General features: G+C 36.3%; 1 protein-coding gene and 1 long non-coding RNA gene across 3 annotated transcripts in view; one reads left to right on the top strand and one right to left on the bottom strand.

Annotated features, from left to right (window-relative positions):
- Nucleotides 1-17,433, bottom strand: part of JAK2 (Janus kinase 2) — a 135,192-nt gene extending 117,759 nt beyond the window's left edge. Inside the window, exons 1-2 of one of the 2 annotated variants that reach the window (XM_074282849.1) lie at nt 16,911-17,433; nt 16,428-16,520 (exon numbers count right to left, since the gene is read on the bottom strand). The gene's annotated coding sequence lies outside the window, so the exon portion shown is untranslated. The remainder of the gene's footprint in view (nt 1-16,427; nt 16,521-16,910) is intronic. The other variant, XM_074282850.1, reaches the window with a different exon arrangement.
- Nucleotides 17,434-18,123: 690 nt separating this feature from the next.
- Nucleotides 18,124-26,885, top strand: part of LOC141551332 (uncharacterized) — a 56,105-nt gene continuing 47,343 nt past the window's right edge. Inside the window, exon 1 of the long non-coding RNA XR_012484833.1 lies at nt 18,124-18,186. This is a non-coding gene — a long non-coding RNA (uncharacterized LOC141551332). The remainder of the gene's footprint in view (nt 18,187-26,885) is intronic.

Genomic DNA, 26,885 nt, shown 5'->3' with positions numbered 1-26,885 from the left:
AATTTAGATAGATATTGCATTTGACCTACAAAAATCTCCCTAAATATATGTTCTCCTCTCTGGCCTATACACTTCCAGCTTCACCAATTCCTTTACCCTTCTAGGAAAGTCATTATTTCTAAAACACACTGCACAGTAGGGATTGTAGAAGGAAAACAAATGGTCTCTTATCCTTCAGCAAGATCATTATCACAGATACCTAGAAGCTTCAAGCTGCCTCACAAGTTCTTGTGGATTTCTTTGTTTCACCCAGATAGAGTTCAATTATTACCTCTTTCCAATACAGCACCTTAGTCTACCAAACTGGTTCTAAACCAGGCCTCAAATCCCACTTGTACCCTTTCTTATATAGGGGTCACTTTAAATATTACACAGTATTGCAGTCCTGGGGCAATTTCAGACTGGCATAATTTTTAGACCTGACTGCATAATTATCCTACTCAACCAACTCCCATGGACTATTTTCTCTACCTTTTAAAGTCCTTCACAACCAGATCTCAACCTACCTTTCCAACCTCACTGAGCATTACTATACTCTCTTCTACACTCCGAGACCTAAGCAAACTGGCTTTTCTATTTCTCACACTCAACAGTCCCATCTCCTTTCTGCAGGCCTTTGCTTTCCCGGGGCTCCCATTTCCTCACCTCATCACCATCTCAGAGGATTTCTTCTTTCTTTCAAGATGCACCTCAAGCACCATCTTTTACATTGTCTCATTATTCCTCAAATGTTAATGTCCCTCCCCACAAACTATCTTGTATATATCTAATTTATATTTATACTCTATCTAGTCTGCATATATTTCTTCATGTATTTGTATTTTTACATGAGAATGTAAGTAAAAGTTCTAAGAAGGTACTGTTTCAATCATTGGAATTCCATCCTCAGCACCAGCATGATGTCTCATAGGTAGTATCATTTTCTACAAAGAATAAAACAACAATATGCATGATTTGCTAAAGATACTTGCCATTATAATGGAAGAGATCCAGAGTAAAGTTAAAATTGAAGAATTCCCCACTGTCACTTTCCTAATGCCAGAAAGTAGAGACTTCTGGTATGTTGGACTCCACATGGCAAAACCGATAGGAAGACATGAACAGGAGTGGAACAGGATGAGAAGTTGTGGATAGGCTATAATTAGCATTCTTGGAGGGAAATCTTGAATCAGTCAAATCACAGATTCATTTGACTATTCTATAAAACTAACTATATGCATTATTCTCTAAGAGGCAAATATAGATGATACCTTATTTGTGAGAATTCTTATCACTTGTCATATCTTCCATGGTGTATATTTCTAGGCTTTCTTTATTCATTCAAATATACCCTATTAGGTCTTCAACACAGTTTAATTTACCTATTAGTCTGATATTTAAGGAAAAGTAATTTGTCTAAGTACTATAATGCAAAACACTACTTCACATACAAAAATAGCTGGAAATCCCAAGATTATTGAGTTATAAAATCTACTCACAATGCTAATAATGAAATGACTTTAAAATTTTCACTGTATTTGCATGATACAAAAGTCAATGCATCTCTCCTAAATCAAAATCTTGAAGTCTGAAACAAAAATTTTCCTTTCCCTGATAACCTGTCATGCTTCAAAAACAAAACAAACAAACAAAAAACCTTTGTTGGATTATGATACAAGGGTAAGAATGTTAAACTTATGATTAGGGGACCTAAATTTGATTCCTTGCTCCAACATTTAATAATTGTGTGATCAGGGGGCAGCTAGGTGGCGCAGTGGATAGAGTACCAGCCCTGAATTCAAGAGGACCCGAGTTCAAATCTGGTCTCAGACACTTAACACTTCCTAGCTGAGTGACCCTGGGCAAGTCACTTAACCCTAGCCTCAGGAAAAACAAACAAACAAATAATTGTGTGATCAACTTGACTTGCTTTCATTTTAGTCTTATTATAAAATGGAGGTGATATTTTTGGTACTTACCACTCTCACAGAAGATTGCTATAAGGAAAACATTTTGGATACCTTAAAGTACCTTTTAAATATTTTTTTTCAAATTACATATATACAATTTTAACACTTTTTTTTAAATTCTGAATTTAATTCTCTTCCTCCTTCCCTTCCTCCCTGCCCCCACCACCTTGAACGCCAATTTGATGTAGGTTTCATATATATATATATAATATATATATATATATTTGTATATATTTATATATGTGTGTATATATGTATAGTCATGCAAAATATATTTCTACATTAGTCATGTTGTAAAAGAAAACAGAGGCCAAAAAAAAAAACCACCAAGAAAAAAAATCTGAAGTATGCTTTGATCTGCCTTTAGACTCAAGTTCTTTTCTCTGGAGGTAGATAGCATTTTTCATAGTATATCCTTCAGAACTGTCTTATATCATTGTATTGTTGAGAATAGTGAAATTATTCATAGTTGATCATTCAATATTGCTGTTGCTGTGTATAATGTTCTGCCCATTTTACTTTGCATCAGTTCATATAAGTCTTTTCAGATTTTTCTGAGAGCATCCTGCTCATAATTTCTTATAGCACAATAGTATTCTATTGCAATCATATGCCACAAATTGTTCAGCCATTCCCCAACTGAGGGTTTTCCATTACAAAAAGAACTGCTATTAATATTTTTGTCATATAGGTTCTTTTACTTTCCTTCTTTCTTTTTGGTAGCGACATTGCTGGTGTTTCATAGTCTTTTGGACATAGTTACAAATTGGTTTCCATAATGGTGGGATCAGTCTGAAAGCACTTTTAAAAGTATGTTATTCATATGTAAGGCTCAAATGTAACCAATGTAAAATTGAAAACTGATGCCTCACTTTATTTTATACTATTTAATAAGGCTTAGTCAATTTGTTGTATGTTTTTAAAATTTATTACATATTAATGATCAATCCACTATATTGGCCCCCTCATTATATGCCTAAGACTATAACTTCAGGTATCCATTGTAAAATTTGAAAATTGATAAGTCTATGATTATTGAGAATTGTATCTAATCAGTATAGCTAATAAGAATCAATATTTGTGAATCAAATTCAGACTTGACTCTACTGGCCATATTAGCAAAATTTGTAAGAGTTTAATTTCCAAATTTCTATAGGCTAAACATTCATCCACAAAAATTCTAATCTGTAGCCTTTTGCTAACCATGGGGATATATGAATCAATCTAGTGATAGAATGGTTTGTCCAACATGGGATTTTCCAAAGAATGTTAGTCAAAGGCTGTTGGTCTCCCTGGTGAGGAACTGAAGCATCACCAACCAATCAGGAATGAAATATATCTGTATAGTCACTGTATAAATTCTACAAAAGAGTTGCTCTGTCAGATACAACTTGACTATTGAAGCTTCTTGGGTCCAATTTTCTAATATTTACTATCCATACTAATAAAATGAACATGCTCAGAACTTGGTGCCTCAGTTTCTCTTTATTATTGATTTTTATCGCAACACCTTTAGATGCCTTCTTTGTCCTCTGTGACTCTTGTCCATGTCCTCTCACAGATTCTCCATAAGGATTCATAAAATGTGTTGATTTTATATTGACACCAATGACACATGAAAGCTGTTTATTAGTTACCACTCAATGTTGGTATATAACAGCTTCCCTTTTCTAATAATCCATCTTTCTGATGACATTCTTGATTCTTGATCCTGTGCAACTCCTTAATACCACATCAAAGTGTAAATAGCACATCAAAAGAGTTTTATTACAGGTTTTAAAAGGAAAGTCATAGTTAAATCATATTGAATGCATGCTATTAACATATAAACACTAACTTACAAATACTAACTCCAAAAAAAGAAAAGTTTTGGTTGAAAATAGAATTGTTTATAACTATGTCAAAACTACTAAATGTTTTTGAGATCTTTTTCCTAGGTTCTCTCTAATTACCTATGGTAATTAGTCTTTTAAGAAAGCAAAGTAAATAAAATATTTGAATCTTCAGGGGAAAATAACTATTCAAGCATCACACCTTACATAGTATATGCTCATCTGGTTAAGCTCTCTCACTTTAAAAAGAAGAAACTGAGGCCAGGAATGACTAAATGACTTACTAAACTTAAGCACAGTACCTATTATAGAGTAAACACTTAATAAAAGCTTGTTAAATGAATCACTTGCCATTATTCAGATAGTAAGTATCAGAACTGAGGTTATCATTTTCTGCCTTAGGTATTTACCCTTTTTCTCTATCTCCCAGACAGCATCATACATGAAGAAAAGGGCAGCAACCTATTCATTTCTGAATCTTTGATATGCTTATTTAGTATTTATTCCTTGTTCTATAAATATTTGTTAAATAAAAATTAAATTTTGATAAATTTTTTGGATGGGAAGAAATGTCTCTTCCCATACTCATTTCACATTTTCCCCCTTATAGTATCCCCACATTAAATCAAATGATTGAGGGGGAAAGTAAATTTCTGATTGTACTAGTTGGGGAAAATTACCAAAATTACACACACACACACACACACACACACACACACACACACACACACACACACACACACACACACACATTATTCAATTTAATAAATTTATTAAGTATATATATAAACAAACACTCTATATAAATAGGGGGGAAAAAGCTATAAATTTTGAAATATTTTTATTCTATTACTAATATGCATATAGTACTTTTAGACTTATTGAGTACTTATCAATATTATTTCATTTGAGCAGCATAGCAATCCTATGAGGCATGTTAAGGATTGTCTTATTTTTCTACGTGTATCCCTAGTGCTTATCACAGTGCTTTGTATATAGCAGATGCTTAATAAATGCTTTATTCATTTATATAAAACAGAAAAACTAAGTAACCCATACATATACTTAATTTTGAAGAAAAGGAACATATTTATGATCTCATTTAAGATATAGCATGCATGACGCAGTAGGAAGAACAATGAATTAGAAAAATCAAGATAACTGGATTCTAAATCTGATAGCTATTGACTAGATGCTTCATGTAAGTAATAATCTATTACATGTTAACTTCCTGATATGGAAAATGGAAAAGATTATATAATCATTCTAAGTTCCCTCTCAGGTCTAAAATATCTCACAATTTTTATTCATATTTTAATTTTAGCTCTTATCGGGACCACTAATAGAACCTTCTAGACTATTCAAATTTTTGACAGCTCATCCTCAAATTCTACTTTCCATTGGTCACACTTCTTTAAAAAAAAAAAAAAAAAAAAAAAAGAAATTTAATAAATTTCTCTTTCCTTCATTCGAAAAATGAGAAGGCTGGAATAAATAACCTCTACTCAAAGATGTGCTGGAGTCAGCTCTAATTGACTATTGAATTTTCAATATGAACATTTAATTAGGTAAATACTATTTTTAAAATAATAATAATAATAAATAATCAACCTTGATTTATTAATGACTAAGGTGTTAAGGCAAATTATATCTAAACATATATTTTGAAACTTTTTTGTAGGGGGAAGATGGAACTGGTTGGCAAACATTTGTCAGCATACCTCTGGCTCTAAAGTTTCTTTTAATTTTAATGTTGTCCTATAGAGAAATAAAATAAGTACTTTTTGGGGAAAAAAAAGTATAAAACTAACATGCTATATTAGGGAATCAGAGGCTGAATAAAAAGCTAGGGAATTGAAAAAAATTAGATTTCCTATCAAAAGTAACATATATATTATATATATATATTTATGTTTATATATATATTATTTATATTATATATAAAAATGTAAGATGAATTTTGTATGAAGATTGGAAAAATAAATTATAAAACTAAGAGCACAGCACTGATTAAGAAGCCTTCAGTTTTTACTTATTTGCTTATTAACAAAATACATTACTCTTAAATTTTTTGATGAAAATCAGCACAAAAAGAGAAAGTTCTAAAAATTAAACTACAAGTAAGAGTAAAAACACAGTAAATAGTAAATTTGGTCAGTACTAACAAACTTGTACATAGCTAAAAGCATCTAAAAGAGGTCATCAAATATGAAAGGAAAAATGGGAGAGCTAATAGGTGGGTTGGATTTTTTTTTTTTTTCTTCTTTTCATTTTCCCCTTAAAGCAATTCCTACATATAACTGCAGGAAGCTCTTTAACCAATAAAACAAATATTAATGACTTTTTTATATTCTTTAAAAAATGAGAAAGTTTTTAAGCTTCAATAAAAAAAGCAAAATTAAAGGTTACAATTTCAACTCCATTGTGCATGTGTTCTAAAAAGAAAAACAAAGAATATGATCCTAAAATGTTAAACAGAGCAAATTAGAAAGACTTCACAGGTTTCTATTGAAAGTATTGAGACTAGGGACTGCAGAACCATCTGCACTGGTACGAGTTTCCTCAACTGTGATTTCATTAGTATAAGAAATTCCCGGATGAGGAAACCTCTACCAATGCAGTTTAGTACTTTCTCTGCCACTTAGTCTTGAAAAAATTATAGGACTGATAGGTTAAATAACTTGCCTAAGATCACACAGGTCAGTATGTATCAGAAGCAGGACTTGAACTCAGGTCTTCCTAGTGCTCTGTCCACTATACCACCCTGCCTTCTCCTGAAAGTGCAAAGAATGAAAATTAGGTTCTATCTAAAAGAAGTCAAGCTATAGGTAAGAAAGCTGAAACAACAATTCAGAGAACAAATACTTGGGAATTCATATTATATAGATATTTACTGTCATCAATTATATCAGTATTCTAGCAATGCTAAGTTCAAGCAGAACTAGTGAAAATTTAATAGGCTACATTTTTTTCTTTTGTAAATATTGACAGTACCAAAGAAATTGGATCCTCCTTAAATGTAGGAAAAAGTGCCAATCTGACAGGTCTTTACTAAGTACTTGCCATATACGATGCATTGTGGTAGGCACACGGGACACAAAAAGAAAACCAAAAATACCTCTACCCTCAAGTAGCTTACATTCTACTTAAGTAGTACAATTGCATATACGAAAAGGAAGACATGCCTGAAGATTATTTTGGCAGCTATGTGGAGAATGGTTTGGAAAGTCAACACTGGACGCCTGGAAAGGAGTTAGGAGACACTATAAAAATCTGAAAAAGCTGAACTAGAGTAGTAACCATCTGCAGAAAAAGAAGAGAATAAATGTAAGATATAACAGATTTGAACAATTAGGAGATGAGGGAGAATTCCAAGAATTATGACAACAAAGTAGGAAAACTATGTAACTAAAAAGATGATACTGCCCTCACTAATCTAAAGAAGTTTGACAAGAGGGTAGGCTTCAGGGCATGGGAAAGAAGGAGAGGGACACGTATGATCAACAGTATCAAATATTGAAGAGAGATCAAGGACATGGATCATAAGAAAGTTGGCATATTTAAAGATCATTCATAACCTTAGAAAGAGCATTTTCAGGTAAGTGGTAATATCTGTAGTTAAAATGTAAAAGGTTAAAAAGAAATGAAAATAACAAATATTAGCAATTTTTTCTAGCAATTAGGCTTATAAAAAACAAATTTTTGCAAACCTAGTGTTTTACATACTCTAAGGAAGCTTGCTATGAGATAAAATCCTCCAAAACATTGATTTTTTAAAAATGATAACATTCTAATTTATCTGCTTAACAAAATAATTCTGATAATGCTAATATTGGGAATATATCCTTATTATCAGGTCTTCAAGGCAAAAAAGCTTTATTCCTGGATTTTTTTCCATTAATTTGGAATAAAAAAGCTAACAAGTACAACAAATACCTAACTGCAAGTTTTGTGTGGGGTTTTGTTGTTGTTTTTGCAGAGTTTTAAGAATGAGTTAGAGGAAGCTATTATAAAAGGAAGGGAAGGGGGAAGGGAAGGGAAGGGAAGGGAAGGGAAAAGGGAAAAGGGAAGGGAGAAGGGAAGGGAGAAGGGAAGGGAGAAGGGAAGGGAGAAGGGAAGGGAGAAGGGAAGGGAGAAGGGAAGGGGGAAGGGAAGGGGGAAGGGAAGGGGGAAGGGAAGGGGGAAGGGAAGGGAGAAGGGAAGGGGGAAGGGAAGGGGGAAGGGAAGGGGGAAGGGAAGGGGGAAGGGAAGGGGGAAGGGAAGGGGGAAGGGAAGGGGGAAGGGAAGGGGGAAGGGAAGGGGGAAGGGAAGGGGGAAGGGAAGGGGGAAGGGAAGGGGGAAGGGAAGGGGGAAGGGAAGGGGGAAGGGAAGGGGGAAGGGAAGGGGGAAGGGAAGGGGGAAGGGAAGGGGGAAGGGAAGGGGGAAGGGAAGGGGGAAGGGAAGGGGGAAGGGAAGGGGGAAGGGAAGGGGGAAGGGAAGGGGGAAGGGAAGGGGGAAGGGAAGGGGGAAGGGAAGGGGGAAGGGAAGGGGGAAGGGAAGGGGGAAGGGAAGGGGGAAGGGAAGGGGGAAGGGAAGGGGGAAGGGAAGGGGGAAGGGAAGGGGGAAGGGAAGGGGGAAGGGAAGGGGGAAGGGAAGGGGGAAGGGAAGGGGGAAGGGAAGGGGGAAGGGAAGGGGGAAGGGAAGGGGGAAGGGAAGGGGGAAGGGAAGGGGGAAGGGAAGGGGGAAGGGAAGGGGGAAGGGAAGGGGGAAGGGAAGGGGGAAGGGAAGGGGGAAGGGAAGGGGGAAGGGAAGGGGGAAGGGAAGGGGGAAGGGAAGGGGGAAGGGAAGGGGGAAGGGAAGGGGGAAGGGAAGGGGGAAGGGAAGGGGGAAGGGAAGGGGGAAGGGAAGGGGGAAGGGAAGGGGGAAGGGAAGGGGGAAGGGAAGGGGGAAGGGAAGGGGGAAGGGAAGGGGGAAGGGAAGGGGGAAGGGAAGGGGGAAGGGAAGGGGGAAGGGAAGGGGGAAGGGAAGGGGGAAGGGAAGGGGGAAGGGAAGGGGGAAGGGAAGGGGGAAGGGAAGGGGGAAGGGAAGGGGGAAGGGAAGGGGGAAGGGAAGGGGGAAGGGAAGGGGGAAGGGAAGGGGGAAGGGAAGGGGGAAGGGAAGGGGGAAGGGAAGGGGGAAGGGAAGGGGGAAGGGAAGGGGGAAGGGAAGGGGGAAGGGAAGGGGGAAGGGAAGGGGGAAGGGAAGGGGGAAGGGAAGGGGGAAGGGAAGGGGGAAGGGAAGGGGGAAGGGAAGGGGGAAGGGAAGGGGGAAGGGAAGGGGGAAGGGAAGGGGGAAGGGAAGGGGGAAGGGAAGGGGGAAGGGAAGGGGGAAGGGAAGGGGGAAGGGAAGGGGGAAGGGAAGGGGGAAGGGAAGGGGGAAGGGAAGGGGGAAGGGAAGGGGGAAGGGAAGGGGAAGGGAAGGGAAGGGAAGGGAAGGGAAGGGAAGGGAAGGGAAGGGAAGGGAAGGGAAGGGAAGGGAAGGGAAGGGAAGGGAAGGGAAGGGAAGGGAAGGGAAGGGAAGGGAAGGGAAGGGAAGGGAAGGGAAGGGAAGGGAAGGGAAGGGAAGGGAAGGGAAGGGAAGGGAAGGGAAGGGAAGGGAAGGGAAGGGAAGGGAAGGGAAGGGAAGGGAAGGGAAGGGAAGGGAAGGGAAGGGAAGGGAAGGGAAGGGAAGGGAAGGGAAGGGAAGGGAAGGGAAGGGAAGGGAAGGGAAGGGAAGGGAAGGGAAGGGAAGGGAAGGGAAGGGAAGGGAAGGGAAGGGAAGGGAAGGGAAGGGAAGGGAAGGGAAGGGAAGGGAAGGGAAGGGAAGGGAAGGGAAGGGAAGGGAAGGGAAGGGAAGGGAAGGGAAGGGAAGGGAAGGGAAGGGAAGGGAAGGGAAGGGAAGGGAAGGGAAGGGAAGGGAAGGGAAGGGAAGGGAAGGGAAGGGAAGGGAAGGGAAGGGAAGGGAAGGGAAGGGAAGGGAAGGGAAGGGAAGGGAAGGGAAGGGAAGGGAAGGGAAGGGAAGGGAAGGGAAGGGAAGGGAAGGGAAGGGAAGGGAAGGGAAGGGAAGGGAAGGGAAGGGAAGGGAAGGGAAGGGAAGGGAAGGGAAGGGAAGGGAAGGGAAGGGAAGGGAAGGGAAGGGAAGGGAAGGGAAGGGAAGGGAAGGGAAGGGAAGGGAAGGGAAGGGAAGGGAAGGGAAGGGAAGGGAAGGGAAGGGAAGGGAAGGGAAGGGAAGGGAAGGGAAGGGAAGGGAAGGGAAGGGAAGGGAAGGGAAGGGAAGGGAAGGGAAGGGAAGGGAAGATAAGAAAAGAAAAGAAAAGAAAAGAAAAGAAAAGAAAAGAAAAGAAAAGAAAAGAAAAGAAAAGAAAAGAAAAGAAAAGAAAAGAAAAGAAAAGAAAAGAAAAGAAAAGAAAAGAAAAGAAAAGAAAAGAAAAGAAAAGGGTTTTGCCTTAGATTCAGAAGAATTGGAGTCTAGTCTCAGAACAGTCACCTTGATCTTTAAAGTCCCTCCAAATCTAAAATTCTATTATTCTAAAATTAAAGCAAGAGAGAAATAATGTTACTTATCAGAATGGACAGAAGAGCCTTTGAAATATTAAGGAAATATAAATGTGGCCTTATTCTTAAATATAATTCTGTTTCTTTTGACAGAGACACTACTTGGCATGAAAAATGCAATAATTATTTTTTACCACGATGTCATATTTTTCAATTAACAAGTGACAAAATGCAAAAAAAAATTAAAATTAATTTCACTTTATCACTTAATATTCAGAGAGATGATAAGAAGCACAGTCTCAATTAGGAAGACCTAGGTTCCAGTTCTACCTCCAACACATAATGATTACATGATATTGAGAAAGACATATCACTTCCCAGCAGGTTTTGGCCTTTACTAGTAGAGGGAATTTCCCTCTCTGGATTGAATCAATACCAATGAAATCAGAAATTATTTGTTATTAGTTCTTCCAAGGAAATCTTGGATAATCATACCTGGATCTGCATGGCAGCATTTTATTCTCTCACATCAAGTGCTTTTTTTCCCCCTCTTTTTTTCTTTTTAACTAATCAACAAAGTACAAGAGAACCTTAAATCCTTTATACTTTTCAGGCAACTGTGAGGTTGTAAAGATGTGGTGTGTATGGCTGAGCATAGTTTGTAAAAGCCTGCTTGATCCCTACTAAAATCCTTGAGGATCCCCATCCGTATACAGATAACCTTTTTTTTTTTTTTTTTTTTTTTTTTTTTTTCCTGAATAGGAAAGTAGGCATAAAGGTCTGCAGTTAATGTTGTTTTAGCCACCTTTTCTTCAGTATCAGTAAGAATGGAGATTTTTTTCCATGCCTTTGGTATCTTCTGTGCCTTTAGATACTCTGTCAATCAATCCCCAAATGCCTTACTTCCATAAAGAGCTCCTCTCTATCTGATCCAATTCAGTTGCTTTTCTTGTTTTGGGTGCCATTTTTGCTTTGAGGGACTGTTACATCCTATAGTGTGATAATTACACTATTTTTTATATTTGTTGTAACTTTTTGCAAATCTTTTCCATTTTTCTTCTCTTTGTAGTTGTCTCCATTTTCATCACTGAATATCCTTGAGATGATTTTGCTTAACTGTATATCTTGTCATATATTTTGTAGACAGTTTTTATCTTCTGCTTCCTTTCAATTTATGAGATTATATTGCTCATACCATCCATTATCATAATTATAAGTTTTTACTTACAGGCTTATAATCTAACCAAGTATTGTCTCTGGTAGCCATGTCTCCCCATCTGGTAAGTTGAATATTTGCTATTAAGGTGATTTCTAGGCTTTTTTGATCTCTTTATTGTAGCAATTAATTTATATTTTTAGACAAATTATTCTATCTGTTGCTGAGTGAAATGAGAAGAACCAGAAGAACACTATACACGGCAACAGCAAGATAATGTGATGATCATGATAGACTTAGCTCTTCTCAGCAAGAACGTGATCCAAGATAATTCTAATAAACTTGGAATGAAAAATGCCATCTGCATCCAGAGAGAGACGGAAACTGAATGCAGCTGGAAACCTACTACTTTCAACCTTTTTTGTGTTGTTTAGTTTCTCCCCTCCCATAGTTTTTTTCCTTTTAGTCTAATTTTTATTTTACAACATGACAAATATGTAAATATGTTTAAAGTGACTGTACATGTATAATCTATATCAGATTGTTTGCTGTCTTGGGGAAGAGAAGGTAAGGGAAAAAAGGAGAAAAAATTTAGAATTCAAAATCTTACAAAAACAAATGCTGAAAATGAGTTTTACATGTAATTGGAAAAAGAATACTATTGAAGAAAAAATTACTTATATCTCTGTCAATGTCAATTCAGTGGTCATTTCCAATTTTTAATTTTCAATACCTTGTTTAAATAATTCAGGGTTAACTCTTAATTGCATATCATATTTCCTCCAATACTTTATTCTTATTCACTATAAATTCTAATTCTAGTTTTGATGAATCAGTGTGATAACTTCCATATTCATAATAAGACTTTTGCTATCTGTGGAAATATGGTCAATTTAATTCTTTGCATGGCATTTTATATATATATATATTTTATATATATATATTTTATAAAAATATATATATATAAATATATATATATATTTTATAAATATATATATTTTATAAATATATATATATATAAATATATATATATTTTATAAAAATATATATATATACATATATATATATTTTATATATATATACACACACACATACATATATATGCATACATATATACATACATATATATGTCATACATATTCATGAATATATATATTCATGATAAAGAAATATCAGACTTCTGTATAATCTGTACAAGCCTTTATTCTCTCATTTCTTTCTTCTGAATCATACTCTTCCATATATTTCTCCCCATTCTTACTTTTCCCCACCTTTATACTGAATCAAGTTAATGGAATGCATGTTGACTTGCATTCTTGAGTCTTATCAAATTTTTCATAGAATTTCTCTATCATTTTGTCCTTAGCAACAAATGTTAAAGCATAAATGGCAATTATTTGCATAGTAGTACTACTATGTTAAATTTAACACATACTTTTAAAAACAGCCTTTACAGTCAGAGATTCCTGGCTTCACATATCATTTTCTGTTTCTGTACTTATTTGTAAGTTTATAATAAAAAGTAAAATTTGAAAAAAATTTTAAGTATTACAGCCTTTATAGAGATAATTTAGCTCAAGTCTCTGTTTTATACATGAGAATACAAAGGCCCCACAGTGGAATAACATGCTTATAGTCAAATAGCTAGTCAGTAGCAGAAATTGCACTAAGTTTCAGGTTTAATCCCTATCCCGCCATGTCATGTTGCTTCTACTTATCTGTGTATTACCTGATGACTGTATATTTTTTGTTATGAGATCATACAACCCCAAAAATGCTTTGTAATCAGTTATGAGTGTTCTAATTTCAAAGATTTATAGCAAAAGAGTAAGGAAAAGTATGCACTTAGGGGGAAAAATCAGCAAGTAAACAAATGATACATAGACATTCCGCTGGATCTTATTCTTTCCTGGTAATTAACAGAACAAAGGCTTTAGAAAAAGAGTGCTTCATTTCATCCTTTTCATATCATCAGACCCATAAATCTAAAGATTATTCACCATGCTTCAAATATACATTAAGGTGACCTACCACACAGTTTGCTGTGCCTTTTATCAACTAAGACTTAAAACTTTTCTTCAGACTTCTCCTATGAAATAAATGTTCAAAATCCCATGTGGCTGAGTTGCTGTCATCTGAACATCTAACATACACGTGCACAATGCCATTAAATATAATAAATAGGATGCTGTATAATTTTAGGATGATTAAATGATTAAAAACACAAAAATAAATACTCAGGATTAAAAATATCCCATTTTCACTGTGCTTGAAATTTTCAACATTTTCAGCAGAAAATTTTTTATATAGGTTACCAATAGCCTATTCTTAGTTCTTCTATACTCTCTCTTGTATCATGACATTATTAATTTTTTTGATTTTCCTGACATCACACTGTCCTGGCTCTTTACTTAGCATTTCTTCCTCCACCTACTCCTTAAGTATAAACATTTCCCAAGGCTCAGTCCTCTGTAGTAAAATTCAGTCTGAAATGGATGGTTTCTAAAGTATGCTCCTTGATCCTTGATCTCACTGATTTGGGAAATCCTTGAAAGCAATATACATGGCAACACACTGATACATGCCTGTCCGTCATATGCAGTTCTCATCCATATCCTTCCACAATTCCAATGCAGGGGATACAGCCAATGTACTGGAGGCTTTCTTAGATTTTTCCTTATATGATAAAAGATATACATTCCAGCGATCCACATTATTCCTTTTTCTGGCCACATGATATCCTGTTCAGTGACTGACCTTCAATGTTATTGTCTGCTTATTTTATACTCTATCTCCAGCTGTGATATCTCTCCTTCATTCTACAGTTGCATATTTCCAGTTGCTCCCTCTATTTTTCCACTATCACTTTAAACTCAACATAGCTAAAGTTGAACTAAATCTTTCTCCAACTGATCTTTACTTCTTTAATCCTATCAAAAAGTATTCTTACTCATGCAAATACTTATTGAGTACAACACTATAAATAAGGTGCTATGCTAGGTGCTACAACTTCCAGGGTCGAAAATCTTAGTTTCAACTACTGATACCTCTTCTCTCTATCTTACATTCTTCCTTCCTAAGTATTTTTCAAATTTTTCTCTTTTTTCATTCCCAGTGCCAAAAACCTGGTTTGACCCCTCAATTACTTAAGTAACTATCTCTATATCACTCTTCCCTTCCAATCTTACCAAACACTGACATAAAATCAATTTACTTAACACATATCTCTATCATGTTCCCCTATTAAAAAGCTTTAAGTGGTTTCCCATGGCCCATAAGATAAAGTTCAAATTATAAAGTCTATAATCCAAGGTCTTCCACAAATTTGTCTTAATCTGCCTTTACAGTTCTTCCTGATTTGGATGAGACATTTTGGGATCAATTAGTAGAACAATTTAATTGAAATGAAGAAGCAGAAGATAACTATATGAAGATAAGGTCATGTGAGCCATGACATCATAAAAGCATCAGGTTGGGTGGCTAAAGCAAGCAAGGGAGGATAATACTAATAACTTTTTATTATACTTATTTATGCAGTACTTTTGCTTTATTTACATTAACCAATTTGATTAGGGCTGCTCAATTTTAAAAACAAACCTTATTAATTTTTAAAATTATATAACCAAGAAGGAACTCTGGTACAGTGGATAGAAAGTTAATCTTAAAGAAAACCTGGGTCCAAGTTTCACCTTTCATATTTCATATACTAGCTGTGTGACCTTAGACAAGTCACCTATGTCCCAGGGAACTCACAAAGACTATAACTTGCTGAGCAAGTAAAGGAAGTTTCTTTATGAGGAATCCCTTACACCAATGAGATCACAATCAAATTTTTAAAATGTACTTATTAAGACTCAAAAAGTTGAAAGCCTAAGTCTTTTTTCCTTCACAGAGAAAAAGAAATGCTAAATCTGCTCATTCAATGGGTTTCATTTACATCCTTCACTATGCACATTCCATTCCTCAAAAATTACCAGAAATAACACTAAAATAAATTATAAAGAGAATTAGGCAATATATAACCTAATCCCATCTCCCCAATCTGTGATCAATAGAACACAATACTACCTAAATCTTGATTTTTAAAAGATATTTTGTTCCACTATAAAGGCAAAAACATATACTGAAGAGAATGCTGAACACACTCTTCCAATTTTAAGGAGGCCTTCAAATTGAAGATCTATAACTTCACAAAAGCATAGGTACAACCAAGTTTAAATTAGGGGATTATTCAAACTACAAATTCGACAAGGTATCTATCACATTAGAAAATTTACTGGCTGCCCAATCAACTTGTCTATATAAAACAGTTATGAAACCAAAAGTAATTCTTATGAATGGCTTTTCCCCAGCCCCACTTCCAATTTCCTTTCCTCACCTTCTACCTCTCTTAACAAAACAAAATACCCTATTGGACTCTTCTATCAACAGAAAGTAAATGAAGACTATTAGCCTAATAGTTTAGTAACCACCTAGCATAAGAAGAAAAAGAAGAAAAAGAACAGAAGGGCAAATCCACCTCAGTTTCTCTTTCTTTTTTTTTTTTTATTTTATAAAAGGCAGTTTAAAAAAGCATTAAAAAAAAATCAAAAAGCCTTTTTAACATTTCTAACACCTCAACAGCAGCAAGATGAACGAACTGTCTGCGAATTTCTAGCTTTCATTTCTTGAAAACATTCCACTCTTCAAGATAAACCCCGCAACTTTATAAAATTTCAGAGTTTGGGAGGGAAAGGAGAAAACATTCACTTTTCTTTCTAAATCTAATATTTGTAAAAAAAAATAAAAAAAAAATCAGCAAATGTTTCAAAGGGGTTCCAATAGCAATAATAAAGATCAAACCAAAATAATTTAAGACCAACAGCAAAAGCACAATATTTACATTTTTCTGGAGAAGAATCAACTGTTGCTTCTACTACCTTCCCACAAAGTATTTCTGGGTACATTTTTAACATTTGCTATTAATTCAAAGAAGACACACAGCTGAGCTCATACATACCGTCTGCTGTTTAAAAAAAAAAAAAAAAAAGAGGGAAGGGCCTCCTCTGCCCAAGAGCAACAGGTCACATCTCTTTCTCTCTACTTCTGAAACCTAAACAAAGAAGCAACAGTTACTAGATGAACATAGGAGAGGACAATTTCAACTGTTTCCATATTTTAAAACAGTAACAAACCGCACCTCGCCCTCAAAAAAGAAAAGGAAAAAAAAAGAAATCGTGAGAGTGAAAAGCCGAACGCAAAGATAATGCAAATAAGTAAAAACGAAAAAATAAATACCCTAGGTTGTCACCTATGCAATAAGGATTATTCTCCTGAGTCAAAAGTTAACAGTTTTCACAAGGAGAGGAAGATGGGAATCACAAGAAGATCCCTACTCTGCCAGGGAGAAATCAGCCCCCGGATAAGGTCATTAAGACTAGAGGGGTTTGGGGAGCAGAGAAGCCGGGGTGAGCGGTTCCCCGGCAAGAGGCCGCTTACTCACCCGCTGGCTCCAGCTGGCCGCCCGTTTCCGTGGGTCTGCCTGTCACTCGGTGCTCGGCCTCGAGAAGGGAGGAAGGACAGGAAGGACCTAGGGGAGAGGAGCGGAGGGAGGGGAGGGGCGGGCCGACCGACCCCTCCCCCCCTCGGGGGCCAAGCGGAGCGGGGTCCCGGAGCTGGGACAGCGGTGGCGGGTTCTGTTTGACTCTCTCTCCGCTAGCCCCGGTCACATCCCCGGGGATGAGAGGGGAAGAACGCACCGGTTCTGTCCCACTCCAGAGATAGCAGCTACAAGCCCTGCGCCGTCCACCCCGCCTCCCCCAGGCCTCTTCCCAGCTCGTATCTCGGTTCCCAGGCTGGCCGAGCCGGCGCCGGAGCGGAGGAGGCCGGGGTGGAGGAGGGGGGAGGAGGAGAAGAGAAGAGAGACAGACGCGCCTCCCGAGCCTGGCGCCGATGGGCCCAGGACGGACGGGCGCCGTTAGCAGCAGCCGCTCCCCGTTGGCTCCCCGCTCCTTCTTCTCAGCGCCGGCTGCGTCCTTCCTCTGCGCTCCTTTTCAGGCGAGCACAACAGGAAGAAGGGAGCCCATCGCCATCGTCACTCCCACCTCCCCTTCAGTCTCTTCCTCTTCCCCTTCCTCCTCCTCGTCCCCTTCTTCCCCTAGCTCCTCCAGTGCCGCACTAAGAACTGCCTCAGCTTTCGGGATCTAGGGCCGAAAGAGAAGCGAAAGAGAGAAGGAGGCAGTGCGCGCACGCTTCCCCCCACCCTCCTGGGCCGGGCTCGCCTCGCACGAATGAGCGTGCGCATCCGGGGACCGCGAATTGGCGATTTCGCCAGCGCTTCGCGATGCGGCCTCGCGCTGGGGTGGCTTCGAGAGCCTGCGGGGGTGGGGTGGGGAGGGAAGATTGAGGAGGACGAGGGGGAGAGGAGAGAGGAGAGAGGAGAAAAGAGGGCCTGGAGAAGAGCAGGAAATAGGGAGGAGGAGTATAGAAGAGCATTTGGGGGCGGGGCGCGCGTCTAAGAGAGACAGACCTGCTGACCGACCCAGAGAGAGACTGAGAAATGTGAGCCGGAATTTCCCGGCCCGCAACCTAGGAAAGAAAAGCAGCCAGGGGAGCACGCCTTAGAAGCTGAAGGGGTGGAGGTTGGGGTAGGAGTGGGTTGGGGGATGAGAGTGGGGGTGGGGAACAAGAAAGGCTAGAAGGAAGCGCAGTTTCCAACCGCCCCCAGTTAGCTGCTGACCACGAGGAGAAAGAAGGAGGAAATTGGGCCTGGATTAGGGGTATGTTGTGGTAGGCATTCACTTGCGTCCCTCTAGTTGTGTTCCACCCTCGCCCCGCCGCTGAGAGGAAGAGCCAGGCGTCTAGCAGGCTGGGGAAGCGTGGGCGTCACCTGGCATAGGAGGAGGTTCAGCTGCAACTACCGGGAGAGACTTCCTCCCTCCTTTTTCTCTCCCACTTGTTTCTTTTAGTCCTGCAACTTTCACTGCTGCGCTGTGCCAGCTTCTCCCTCCGTTGCGCTTCCCCACCCCCAGGCGTCTTGGCATTGAGAGAAGCAGAGGGCACTCTGCCAGGGCGCAAGGACCTATTCACGTCGTTTAGTCACCTCCAGGCCTGCACCAGGAGGTGGAGATAGGGGGCAGGGGGAGGGAGGAACACTGTCGGGAAAATTGGCTGCTAAAGAAGGTAGATTCATTCTTCTATCCCCAGTGGTGAGACGCTGTCCATTGCACAATAACAAAATCGAGTAGTACAGCTCTTTAACTGACTTCTAAATAAGCTCCACTTGTTAGAAGCAGTATCAGTCAACAAGCATTTATTAAGCACTTACTAATAGCTAGGGATGCACATTAATGCAGCAAGCTGGGATGCAAATTAGTGCAATTAATGCTTTTGTCAAACACACAAGTTAGATTTAGAATTGCATCCCAGCTCTGCTACAAACCACTGTCAATTTCAGCGGATTTTCACATCAGTGAAATTTAAATTAGGTTGCTAGGTGGCGCGGTGAAGTCAGATCTAGGAATTTGGATTTGAGTCTTAAGGAGACTAAGTTCAAATACATCAAACAAGCTGTATGACCCTGAGCAAGTCATTCAGGCTTAATTTCCTCTTCTCTATAAAGGGGGAATAATAGCACATACTTCACAGAGTTAAGATCAAATAAGAATATAGGTAAAGTGTTTTGCAAACTTTAAAGTATTATATAAATACTACGGAACACAGTAATATTAATCTCATATCTTTTCTACTTCTAAATCCCATTACTTTTTTCTTGCCAACTCTTAAACCCAAGTAACTAAAGATCTCTTAATTACCAAATCCAATTACCTTTTTTGGTCTTCATAATTAAGCTGAATTTCATGGATGGCTATCTCTGGATAGAACTCTGTTTCCTATGTTTTTGTGAAACTAGTACCTCTTGATTCTCTTCCTACTTTTCTGGACTTAAGTTCCTCTGTTACATCAGGGCTTCTTAAACTTTTTCCACTCACCTCTTTTCCCATTCACATAACTCTGAGTACATAGATATATAAAATAGTTATGCAAATCAAATATTGATAATAAATCATAAAGAAATTTACTTTAAAACAATTCTTTGGTATATATTTAATTTTACTATTCATGAAAGATGAAAGCAAATTTGCATATTAATAAAGTGGTTGTTTTTACATAAAAAATTAAATCTGGGTGGATACTTTTTACTACTGACAAATTTTTCATGACCTCCACTGTTCAGTTGTAAAACTGGTAGCCACCAACAGTTTAAAAAGGTTTGTATTAGATCGCTATCCAGGCCCTGATCACTAGTCCACCTTTCCCTCTCCCATCCCAACTTAGTATCTGTTCCTGAATCTAATATAAATATTCTCTCAGAGGATGTATATGTTGCTTCTCTAACCCTCTCATTTCCTGTTTTTTTCTTTGGCCTTCCCTTCCCCTTCTCTTCCTACAGCCTTCCTCTCCATCCCTAACTCCTTCATCATCACCCCTACTCCCCCAGTCTTCTATTTTCTAGATTCTGTATAAAGAAAAAAAAAAAGAATTTATAACTGAATATCTAAATCTTAGAGTCATCTTTATAGAGATGAAAAATTGAACCAATGAGAATTAATCAGCCCACTTAGAAGATATAGAGACCCAGGGACAGAATCCCACTCTATCCGCCTTCTATATATAGAATGCATTCCCTATTTGCGTCTGCCTCCTAAATCTATAACCTTCAACATTCAACTTAAGCAGTATCTCCCTTTATGAAATCTTTCCTAATTCCTTCAGATGCCAGTGTATTTCTCTCTCAAAAACAAACATTGTTTTTATAGATAATTGTATCTCCTAGCAAAATGGGAGCTCTGTGATAAAAACATTTCATGTTTGAGTGCAGTTCTTAGAACATAGAATGCTTTTTGAGTAGATGATTAATTGGACTTTTCTCTTTATGTTAAATCTACTACAGATTCTCTACTACAGCATAGGAAAATGGGAATGACTTATATTTGGGCAATTCTTTAAAAGAGACAGGGTTTATTTTTCTATGAAGACATTTTATGAAAGATCCTGATTCCTCTTTCTAATTTCTTATTATTAAAGTATGTCGGAAAGAGCTTCATAAGAATGAAAAAATAAATTGGTTGAACTTCAGATGACAAATCAGTGGAAGAGATTAGAAGCAGGATATTCCAAAGCACATGAATGAAAATAGTGGTAGGTAAACTCCAGCTACTGGGAGAAAGACCCTAATCAACAAAATTTTATGGGAAAAAAAATGATCAATTTGACAGGAACTGGGATTAGAAACTCATCTTTTTAATGGGCTTTAAATGGATACATGGCTTAATAATAAAAGGTAGCATCATAAATAAATTAGAGCATCAGAAAAGGAAATATTTTTCCATATGGTGAATAGAAGAAGAGTTCTTGACCAAACAAGGGATTGAGAGGGCCCGAGAAGATAAAATGGATAAATCTGGTGAAATAAAATTAAAAAAAGCTTTTGTAAAACAACATCAGTGCAGTACAAATTAGAAAGGAAATAGTTAACTGAGGTCTTTGTATCAGATTTCTCTAAATCTTAAATCCAAGATATACAGGAAAATTATTCAAGAATATAGGAACAAAAGCATTCTCTAATAGATGATCAAAGGATATAAACAGGTTGTTTCTCAAAAGATAAAGCAAGCTATCAACAGACATGAAAAATTCTAAATCACTAATAAGAAAAATACAAATTTTTAAAAACTCTGAGAGTTTAACTTCTTGTGTATCCTATAAGCAAAGATCATACAAAAAAAAAAGAGAAAGTAAAAAAAATGGGAAGAAGAAGGAGAGGATGAAGGGGAAGGAAAAGAAAAGAACAATTGCTGGATTGTGGGAAGCATGGCAAGTAGAGAGGCACATTAATCCATTGTTGGTAGAGCTATCTGCCCAGCCATTTTGGGAAAGCAATTTGAAATTATACTCTAAAAGTCACTAAATAGCACATAACCTTTAATACAGAGCCACTACTGCTAGGTCTGTACTCCCTTCATTTCCAATCACTGAAAAAGAAAAGAAAAGAAAAATGATAAATATGTACCAATATATAACAAAGAACTGGAAACACAAGGGAGTACCCCCATAAATTAGGGAAATGATGAATAAATATTGTCTCTATGGGTCAGACAAGGACAGCCTGAGTTCAAAAGCAGCCTCAAATACTTTACTAGCTATGTGATCCTTGGAAAGTCATTTAATGCTGCTTATTTGTTTCTTCATCTGTAAAGTGAGCTGGAGAAAGAAATAACAAACCACTCCAGTATTTTTGCCAGGTAAACCCCCAAGAAGAGTTGGACAAGATCAAAAAATGACTAATCAAAAAAAAGATGAAAACAAATCATAGTATATGATTATTGTACTGTAAGAAATTATAAGAATAGCTTCAGAGAAAGTTGAAAAGACATGTGTGAACTGATGCAAAGTGATGTGAACAGAACCTAGAGAATAGTTTCTATAATAACACCATTTCATTTTGATGGACCCTTGGCTTTCTTCATGGCTCAGCTCAAATGCCAAATATAAGTATTGCCCCCCCCCAAAAAAAAAAGAGAGAAAAAAAAATAAAAACATTAAAGCATTTTAAAGGCATAAAAGGAAAATAAAACATAACATAGCTTTGAAAGTTACATGTTGAATTTATTATAAATATTTTTAAATCATAAAAATTTTTGATTTCGCATGTAATAATCTTTTTATGTTCTACTCTTTATATGGATATATTCTCACTTCTTTTTGGTGTTAAATTCAGGAAAAAAAAACATTTTAAGAGGAAAAAAAGAAGCAAATCCTCAAATAACTTTCCATTTTGAGATGGAAGAACATATGGCAACTGCTAGAACATAGTCCTTTTTTCCCTACAAAGATTGCCAGTAGAGGAAGAGTTAAAAAAATTAGAACTACAAGGCAGATCATATCCAAAAACCTAAATTCCTACAGTATCTACTGATGAAATGTCAAATACCTTAATGATAATTTCTGAATCATGAATGATCCTTTTAGGAGGAGAGAAAACCACCTGAAATTACCTATAAGTATTTTCCCACATGTTGTAGTTATATTATTAAATTAGGTATAACATATCTTGGTCTATTTGTCTATTTGTAAGGGAAACAATTTGGATCCAGTGAAAATTGAAATTTGTTGTGGGAAAGATGATTATTTTATATGTTTCCGACTCTGGAGTATAAGAATGAACATAGTCAAAGGAAATAATCTAGAATACTATATTTAAAGGAACTAAATTGTATTAATCTTGGCATTTCCCCTACAAAAGAAACCAGAAAACAAAAAGAAGCTACAGCAAAATGGAAAGATGATTTACCTTTCCTTGGAGAGGCAAATGCAAGAATTGATGGAGTTCATTTATCATGTGCCCAAATATAATCAGAAACATCATTTCATGGGACATTTGGTCAGCTCATATTGTAGTGTTCATGATAAATATTTGCAAAAAGGCCATCATGAAAGTAATTGAAGCTTATATGCCAGCATCTGTTGTAGAGCAGGGCTTCTTAAACTTTTTCCACTTGTGACTCCTTTTAGTATGGAAAATTTTCACATGACATCAAGTATGTAGATATATAACATAAGTATACAAATCACTTACTGATAATAAATCATAATTTCATGACCCCTACATTCAGTTGCAAAACTCTATAAGGGATCTCAAACCACAATTTAAGAAGCTGACTTGTAGAGGTTAAGAGGTGGAGAACTATGAGAACTCTTTAAAATACTCCTTTTTAAATGAACATATATTTGGATAATTTGTGACTTCAATTCAAAGATAGACATAGAAAAAGTTTTGGAAAATGGTAGTTCAAGAAAAATAAGAAACCAGAATCTTCTATAAACTATATAGGATACCCAGGTCTATAACACCAGGAACACTCTGTTCAGTAAAAGAATAAAAACATTGAACATGAGAAACACTAAATGAATTTCATAGAAAATTAAATTCATTTTATTTTTCCAAAGTATAATTGGTTATTGATAATAATAACTAACTTTATGTAATTTAAAGGCTTGTAGAGCCTTTTTTTGTATTTTTTATGTATTTTAGATTGATTGATCTTCATAGCAACACTGGGAAGTAGGTTCTATAAAAATCCATTTCACAGAGGAGTAAATTGTCACTCAAGAAAGGTTAACTGATCTGTCCAGAGTCATATAACTGTTAAGTGTCTGATGTTCAAACTCAAATCTTCAACATTCCAACTTATTCAATCACTAGAACATTCTGATTTTTCTAGTCCCAGGTTTACTTGACCCTCCAGGAATTTCCTGATTGGAGTGCCCTGAGATTCAGGCCTCATTCTGGATGCCTTGATTTTCTTATTCTGGTTCTTTTGGCTAGGACCTTTTCTTAGTGCCTGGAGGCCTTTGGGGTCCCCTTTTTGCCATATGAGGCTGAATAAAGATATTTATTACAGGTTTTCTCTTCATTTTTTAATCATTACGTATACTGGTACTCTTTTGTTTTATATTTTCTGGAATACAAATGAGAATTCAACCCTTCTGCTCCTATTCACTCTACTATCTTGACTAGAAATGCTTTGACATCAATTTACAATCTATAAGAAAGGTCCTAATAATACCACGCAAATGTAAAGTATTATTTTTACAACATCTACAATAATGCTATGTCCAGAGAAAACTTAACTCAAATTTGATTAATCTATATAAGTTGTTTCTTCATTTCATTTATTTGTTTTTGTTAACATTTTACTTTCTGAACTCTTTCCCTCTTTCATCCTCTATCCTGCACCAGAGAAGGTCATCATTTGACACAGATTTATAAATATAAAATCATAGTAGACATATTTTTATTACCCAGTTCTTTCCTTGGAAGTGGATAGCAGCTTCCTTCATAGGTCCTTTATAGTTGATTTGAGTATTTATAATATTTAGAATAACTTGGTTATTCATAATTATCCTCACAATTGTCTTCAAAAAATATTGCTGTTACATATACAACGTTCTCATGAGTCTGCTCATTTCATTCTTTGTTATTTCATGCAAGACTTGCCATAATTTTAGAAAAACATTACATAAGTTGTTATTGAAATTTATATAATATAATGACCTTAAGTGCACTCAAATCATCATAGAATATTGCTGCAAGGGTCCTTAGCTCTGGTTCCATACCTTCATTTTGCAAATAAAGAAAGAAGCTGAGACTCAAGAGAGTTTTTGTAATTTGCCAAGTTCAAATGTATACTAATTAGAAGAATTAAGATTTGAACCTATGACTTCTGACTTCAAATTCTACATTCTTTTCATTGTATTACATATGTTGTATTTATATAACACAACATATGTAAGTCAAACTCATTTTGTATTTATGTTCTGTATGTAAAGCAAAATATTATCAATAATATTTCTGATCATATTTTAGTTTCCTTGACCTAAACTTTAAGGAATAATCTTGGAAATTATTTCTCTTTCCTTCTTGCAACCTTGTTTCCCTTTAATTGTATTTTGACTGAATTCCTGTTTGTGTGTCTGTCTGTGAATGTAGATACATACATATACAGAGATACATACATATATGTATTTTATATATAACATATATAGAGAGAGATTGCTTCTTTGAGTTCTTTTATATATATATGTGAATGGTGTTTTTTTAATGTTGTCAGAATTATATGTTGCAGCTCAAGGATGAAATTATGTAAGTCCCCCTCAGACAAACTTTTCTGACTAGCATATTAAGATATCTAAGATTTGGAATCATGTGTTTTCCTATCAATATGCAAACACAGCTCTTTCCCTACTCAACAAAAATTCTGAGAATTGATAGCAAAAGGTTATGAAATTTCTCATTAGAATAATGACTTGAGAAAATGTTTAAATTAATATTACTGGTAAATAGTATTACTTTGTAGAAGAATTATGGATGGAGAATTACAAGAGCTTGCAGTTTTATACTTGTAAATGATTTCTCTTCTGTTACATATTTTATGTTTTATGAGTTTTTTTTTTAAAGATTTGCTGTGTTAATCTATCCTAAAGCTAACTTGGTAAAGGGTCTATCCTATCTGTCAGAATTTTGCCAAAATTTACTGAAAAGTAAACAGTATAGTGTCATATTGTAAAATTAACTAATTTTATTATCCATGCCAAAAGCTATTCTATCTTGTTCACTCAAAGGATGTTCTTTGAAAATTTCATCTTTTTATATTGATCTAAATGGAACATTCCTATTTCCAGAATTTTAAATAATTTATATTGTTCCAAAAAATCTTAACATTCCATTATTATATTAGAATGAGCTGAAGTTTTAAGATAAACCCAAGAACTATATGAACACTATTACAAAGCATTTCTCATACAAAGTCATATCTAAACAATTGGAAAAATATCAATTGCTCATCAGTAGGCTGAGCAATAAAAATGACAATTTTGCCTAAATTGGACTACTTGTTCAGTGCCATACCAATCAAATCACCAAAAAATTATTTTATAGAGCTAGAAAAAATAATAACAAATTTCATCTGGAAGAACAAAAGGTCAAGAATATTGAGGGAATTAATAAAAAATTACAAAAGATAATGGCTTAGCAGTACTAAACCTAAAACTATATTATAAAGCAGCAGTCATCAAAACCATTTGGTATTGGCTAAGAAATAGCGAAGTTGATCAGTGGAATAGATTAAATATACATAATAAAGTAATCAAGGCCTATAGTAATCTAGTGTTTGATAAATTTCCAAATTCTATATTCTGGAATAAGAACTCACTGACAAAAATTTCTGGGAAAACTGGAAAATAATATGTCAGAACCTTGGCATAGACCTATATCTCACACCCCAAACCAAAATAAAGTCAAAATGAATACATGATTGGGCATGAAGGATGATACCATAAATAAATTAGGAGAACAAGGGTTAATTGACCTATCAAATTTTTGGAGAAGGAAAGAATTTATAACCAAAGAAGAACTAGCAAATATTATGAAAGGCAAAATGTACAACTTTGAATACATTAAATTAAAAAGGTTTTGCACAAATAAAACCAACAGAAACATGATTAAAAGGGAAGTACAAAGCTGGGAAATGTTTTTCTGATAAAGATCTCATTTCTAAACTATATAAAGAACTGTGTCAAATTTATAAGAATATAAGTCATTCCTGAAATGATAAGCAGTTAAAGGATATAAATAGTTTTCAGATGACAAAATTAAATCTAATTATAGTTATATGAAAAAAATGCTCTAAATCGCTATTAATTAGAAAAATGTAAATTAAAACAACTCTGAGATACCACCTCATAGCTCTCAAATAGGCTAAGATGACAGGAAAAGATAATGATAAATATTGGAGATGTTGTGGTAAAACTGGGACACTAATGCATTATTGGTGGAGTTATGAACTGATCCAACTATTCTGGAAAGCAATTTGGAACTATGCCCAAAGTGCTATAAAATTATGCAAACCCTTTGACC

The sequence above is a fragment of the Sminthopsis crassicaudata genome, chromosome 1 (assembly GCF_048593235.1).
Source record: "Sminthopsis crassicaudata isolate SCR6 chromosome 1, ASM4859323v1, whole genome shotgun sequence".
NCBI classification, from domain to species: domain Eukaryota; kingdom Metazoa; phylum Chordata; class Mammalia; order Dasyuromorphia; family Dasyuridae; genus Sminthopsis; species Sminthopsis crassicaudata.
The sequence above is the reverse complement of the archived record's forward strand: the minus strand, read 5'-3'. Positions and strand labels throughout refer to the sequence as shown.